Here is a 6,130-nt window from a genome sequence, read left to right on the forward strand (position 1 = left end):
TAAATAAATTAGAAGTGATTGTCAGTTTTCACTTTTTATTTTATGATTTTAAAAGTAATATAAGTTCGGACAAATTATTTTTTACCACCTAAAAAAATCGAAAATTTGTTTTTTACCACCCAAAAAACTAAAACTTGTATTTTACCACCTAAATAAAATTAAAACTTGTTTTTTTACCCCCTGAAAGCGAAAAAAAAAAGATGAATCGTTCTGTAGGGCTCACTAATTCAATTTTCCTCCATTTTATACACTTCCTCTGCGATTTTCTTTAACTCCTTTACCATCCTTTCTTCATTTCCATTGAATTTTGTTAATTTTGTGAATTAATAAGAGAAAAAAAATCATGTGAATTCATAAAAAAAATGAAGTAGGAGAAGAGAATGGAGTTAAATACATGAAATCGTGGAATAAGAGAAAATATTTGACATATTACCATTATTGTGACCCTCCACGTAACGGTTTAACATAATTTTTCCATTTTTAGGTGGTAAAAAACAAGTTTTTTTTTTTTAGGTGGTAAAAAACAATTTGTCCTTTAATTTCGGTTAAAAGATAAACTTTAAGTTAGTGATCCCTGAACAAAAGATTTCGTATTCCTCGAGTGTACAATAATTTTACTGTACATCGGGTGTCTCACATGTGACACCAACTTTAGTAACAAACTTGTTGAACAAGCTTTAGACAATAACAAAAGGACTCTGGTTATGGTAAAAGTTATCCTAGATAAAAATAACAATGACTCTACCCAACGACAAAAGTATTTTTTTTTTATCAAGGGTTACCTTTGACAAGGAAAAAATCGATGGCCCTGTTTGGTAATTAGAGGTTAGCGGTTAGCTGTAGCGGTTTGAAATAGCGGATTTTACTAGCTGTTTGCAATAGTGGGTTTGACTAGCTGTTTATATTAACTGTTTGAATAAAAGTGTTTGGTAAATAATTGTTAGTTGTTAGCTACTTGGTTGTATGAAATAACCAATAATGACATTCTTATATTTTTTTGTTAGGAAAATTTTGTTAATAATATAAATATAAATAGTGAAATAAAATGATACAAAGTATAATAACTGGAGTAATTTACAAATTCTGTTTTAAAAATATTAATAAAAGAATTAATGTAATTATATTATAGAACTCATATTTTTACTACTTATATACGGAGTATGCTCTAGTATAATTAACCGACTCCAAACTCCCTCTTGTCATTTTTAACCCAAAAAAACACCTTTTCTTGTTTTCACTTCACTGCCTTTATCATCTTCTTCAATCTACTCTGTACAAAGAATCACATCTCCAAAATTCAAGATTATGAAAATCAACCTTCACCTTCCACAATAATTGCATATCTGTATCAAATAGAAGATCGATTGATGGCAAAGGTGGTCACATGACATCACATGAATTATGCTCTTGGTTATGCTTTTAACAATGAAAGCGTACATGCAATAGAAAATTAAGTTAGTTAAACTGATTTGGAAGTATTTATTTCTATCAATTATTTTTTCTTTAAATTACAATTCTAGTTAGTTAAATGGGCAAATAGTTGAGGTGTTGTTTGTTCATTTGACCGTTGATTTGTTGGCTGAGATAGCAATGAGAACATTTTTCTTTTGATAAATTCATGATCTAAGTAAAGAATTTTTCACCAAATATTTGAAGCAGTAAAGCTGGGTTCTTTCCATTCATGTTCTTAGATGGGCAAATGGGTAAATTAGTTGATAACATTCAGCCGCTAATCTCAAAAAGCTGGGTTGAGCAGCAGTTTCATATTTAGCGGTTTGGAAGGGAAAAGCTTATTCAAACCGCTATCTACCAAACACTCAAATTAGCTTTTTACATTGGTCAAATCTTTAAATAAAAAGAAACCTCTAATTTTTGCCCAATCCTCTATCTTCCAAACAAGGCCGATATCAAAAACAAAAATGACCTAAATAATATTTGGATGGATTTGCACGTGTGAGCGCATTTAGAATTGCCCATTTAGAATTACCCACACTTATTCAATTTGGGTCTTCTCTCGGTAATTTTTGTATATCAAAATTGTTTCTTGCATATTGTTTTATGAAGTGCAAAAAGTTTGATTATAGGAAGTTAAAGTCTACTTAAACAATATTAATTACTTGCTCTATTTTGTGGGAAAGTATAATTTTCTATATCATGCACGCTATATATTTAGTATTCACGCTTTTGACATACAACAATTTCACTTTATTCCATTTTGCTTCGTATAAGAACTTTTACTTCCCTGTACTGTGTATTTAATTTGTAAGCCAATGTCAAACATGCATGTAATTAAAATATTTAGATCAAATACTGTAAAACGTTAAAACAAACAAAAAAAAATTAAAATTAGAACGTTACAGAACAATTTAAATTTAAAAAAGCAAATCAGCAAAACACTTATTGGTTGGTCGATATACAGTACAAAACACATAATAAATAAACAAATCACAGGTCAACATCAAAGTGTTCGCATGGCCTAATGGATAAGGCGCTCGCCTCCGGAGCGGGAGATTGTGGGTTCGAGTCCCACTGTGAACGTTTTCTTGTTCTGCTAATGACAAGAGTTCCGAGCTTAAATTTTGTTGAAAACGTCATTGTTGTATTTTTATAGTTTTGTTGATCGATAACAATCGAGCATAATTATAAAAAAAAAAAAAAAAAAAACAAGTTGAATACTCTACACGTTCTCGATTATTAGTCATTTTTGGAATCTTGTCACTATTTACCATTGAAGATAATCTTCTAATTTTGTAATGCTCTAGCCGTTCTCGATTATTAGTCCCTTTTGAAATCTTGTCACTATTCACAATTGAAGATAATCTTCTAATTCTGTGAGATTTTGTTTTGTTCGTCTCAATGCGTTGTTTAGCAATATCAAACTTTTATATTTCTTTAACGTACGTATTTGGAAATATTTACGTTTAAATATTGAGTTGAAACGGATGAAAAAGTCAAAAGAGGACTAATATTTAAGAACGGATGGAGTACTCATTTTTCAATTACCTAAGGGCTCGTTTGGCACCATTTTTAATTTTTAGTTTTGAGTTTTTAAAATACAAAAACTTGTTTTAGTTTTGATTTTATATATTTTTAAAACTATTATAAAACGAAACTACTGTACTGAGTAAGAAAAAAAAACAAAAAAACAATCAATATTCCAATAGTACTAACTACTCCCTCTGTATTTTAAAAAGAGATACACTTTCCTTTTTTGACATATTTTGGTCTCCACTTCCAATTATATTAATATTTCTCTTTTCCTTGTAATCCCTACACTTACTCACATCATCCTTTTACTATAATAAGTAATTCACCCACTACCCCACTTTCATATTATTTTAATAAATTCATCTCCTCCTCCTAAAATTATGTGCCGGGTCAAAGTATATCTCTTTTTAAAATACGGAGGAAGTAATAATTACATCTAAAATTTGACAAATTTATGTCTGTTCGGGTGCTAAAATGGGCATACCATTTTAGCCCAAAGCTAATGAGACTCATTCAAGCCCAATAACACTCATAAGGCTTAAAGAGCCTCACAGGTCCAACGTTTTCTTGTCCTACTTATTGCCCCATATTTGTGCTTACATTTTGTTGAAAATATCATTGTTGTATTTTTACAGTTTTGCTGATCGATAACAACCGAGCATAATAAAAAAAAAGTTGAATACTCATCTTTCAATTATCTAAGGGCTCGTTCGGCACAATTTCTAATTTTTAGTTTTGAGTTTTTAAAATACAAAATCTGATTTTAGTTTTGATTTTATATATTTTTAAAACGATTGTAAATACGAAACTACTATACTCAGTGAGAAAAAAAAAGAAAAAAAAAACGATCAATATTCCACTAGTACTAACTACTAATCACGTCTAAAGTTTAACAAATTTATGTCTTTTTGGGTGCTAAAATAGGCGTACCATTTTAGCCCAAAGCTAATGAGACTATGTAAAGCCCCGACCTCTAATTCAATTATTAAAGCATAATTAGCAGCGGAATTAACCTAATTGGTCGGGACATTACCTGCCGTAACTTCCTTTTTGGAAATTACAAGGCAAACATCAATCATAAGCCATTAAATACTCCAAAATATATATAATAATCCTTTATATTATCAAAATAAAAGTACATAACTTACTAAAAGTCTTTAATTAAAATTATTAAAACTTTAAGCATAAACTAGGTGAATATTATTAACGTGAAATTCCTCGCCACTACTCGTGTCCATCGTCCCCATCAGTACCTAAAACAGAAAACGAAACGGTGAGCCGAAGACTCAGTAACAACTACCCTAGCAACGTAAATTCATTTCAACTCATTTTATTTAATAACACAGGGAGAATAGATATAAGTAAAACATTTAATAAAACATCATATTTAATTCATTTATAAACTTTGCAATTTAACATGCTAGATGTCGGCAAGTACGAACCGTGAAGGAATTCTCCACTGGGCCTGGGCCCTGAGCCTGGGCTCATCATCGTAACATGGGCATGGGCCCTGAGCCTGGGCTCATAAACCATGGGAGCCTTGGCTCGTGATCCATGGGTGGACAGGTGTCCGTGGTGCATGCATGACCGGTAGATAGGAAGATGGTAGTTTATATACCGCCAGACAAACCAGGTCTTTCACTTTCATTTTATCATGTTTTATGTAATTTTACCAAGCCTTGGCTTGTATTTCAATTCGAAATAACATAACTCATTTAGCTCATAAAACATCATTTTGATCCTGGGATCAACATATCATTTCTTTCAAAGCATTGCATAAACATAATTTTATGAGAAAACTCAATCAATTCATATTATAATAAACAATTCAAACAAATCATATTTCATCCCACAATCCATAAAACACATCAAAACATTTAATTCATAAATTCAATCATAACGTCATAATTTCATAAATCATATTTATAAGGGGATTGCGGGTACTAGCAATAGCCGTTACCTCACTTCCGCGATTTGCTAAGGGTTTTCGTTGGTTCGTTCGTCCTGAGCTCCGAGTCCAGTTTCTTTCAAAATAGGAATTTACTGAATTAGTACTAGATCGATGAATAATTATAAAATTAATATTTTATAAATCATAAATTTTATAACGAATTTTAATAAAATATAGTTTCGAAATTATAATTAATCGAATTTTTACTTAAAATACATATATATTTTATAATTGATTTTCATGTAAATAATATTAAAATTCCGTTTTTGTTAATTCAGGCTAAGTAATTTATTTTAGTAAAATCGATATTTGATAATTAAACCTGGAAATAAAATCAATTTATTAGTAAATAATTATATCATAAAAACTATTAAAACATAAATATTGCTAAATTTAAAATCTGAAAATTCAGATTGGTCTTACCAAAGGCCCAAATGGTTAATTGGCCCAATTAAATAAGGGGTTTGAGGAGAATAAAACAAGGCCAAAGAATCTGATTTTATTTTGTTTGGGGTTTTTGGGTTGAGGCACGAGATAAACAGGGGAAGGGGGGGAGGCGAGAGAAACAGGGGAAGAGGGGAGGGGATGCACGACACAGGGAAGGGGAGGGAGGTGGCTGGCTGGGCGACGCGGTCTGACGCGACGGTGATGGTGGGCGGTGGTTCGCGGCGGAGCAGGTAAGGGGATGGGGGTGGTGATTTGCGAACAGGGGAGAAAGGAGCAGGAACAGGGGAGGGGCAGGGCGTCGCGAAGGGAGGAGAGAGAGCAGGGGGAGGTACGGTGGGTGTGCGGTGGTGCTGGAGGGAGACGGTGGTCAAGGTGGTGGTTGGACGGAGGTGGCAGTAGTGGTGGCTGGTGGTTGCAGTGGTGTTTGCGGTGGTGGTTCGAATTAAGGAAGAACAAGGGGATGATTTTTTTCTCAGTTTGTGAATTGATTTTTGGTAATGAAATTGATCAGAAATTTGTAAGTTTTGTGAAGGATTCTAGAAGAGGAAGGCCTTGGGGCTCAAGAAAATGTATGGGGACTGATTTGAGGGAAGGTGGGATATGCGTGGAGAGCAAGCAGGCATTTTTCCCTTTTTTTTTTTTTTTTTTTTTAATTTAATAAATTCACCATATTTGGCAAAAATCCAGAATTTGTAATAAAATGTTTAATTAAAATAATTCCTTAAAAATAAATAAATTATCGTT

The 6,130-nt window shown here is 32.3% G+C and overlaps 1 non-coding gene across 1 annotated transcript; it reads left to right on the forward strand.

Annotated features, from left to right (window-relative positions):
* Positions 1 to 2,465: 2,465 nt before the first annotated feature.
* TRNAR-CCG (transfer RNA arginine (anticodon CCG)) lies at positions 2,466 to 2,538 on the forward strand. The gene has a single exon. It is a non-coding gene; the product is annotated as a tRNA-Arg (tRNA).
* Positions 2,539 to 6,130: the final 3,592 nt, after the last annotated feature.

Source organism: Spinacia oleracea, chromosome 4 (genome assembly GCF_020520425.1).
Source record: "Spinacia oleracea cultivar Varoflay chromosome 4, BTI_SOV_V1, whole genome shotgun sequence".
Taxonomy (NCBI): Eukaryota; Viridiplantae; Streptophyta; class Magnoliopsida; order Caryophyllales; family Amaranthaceae; genus Spinacia; species Spinacia oleracea.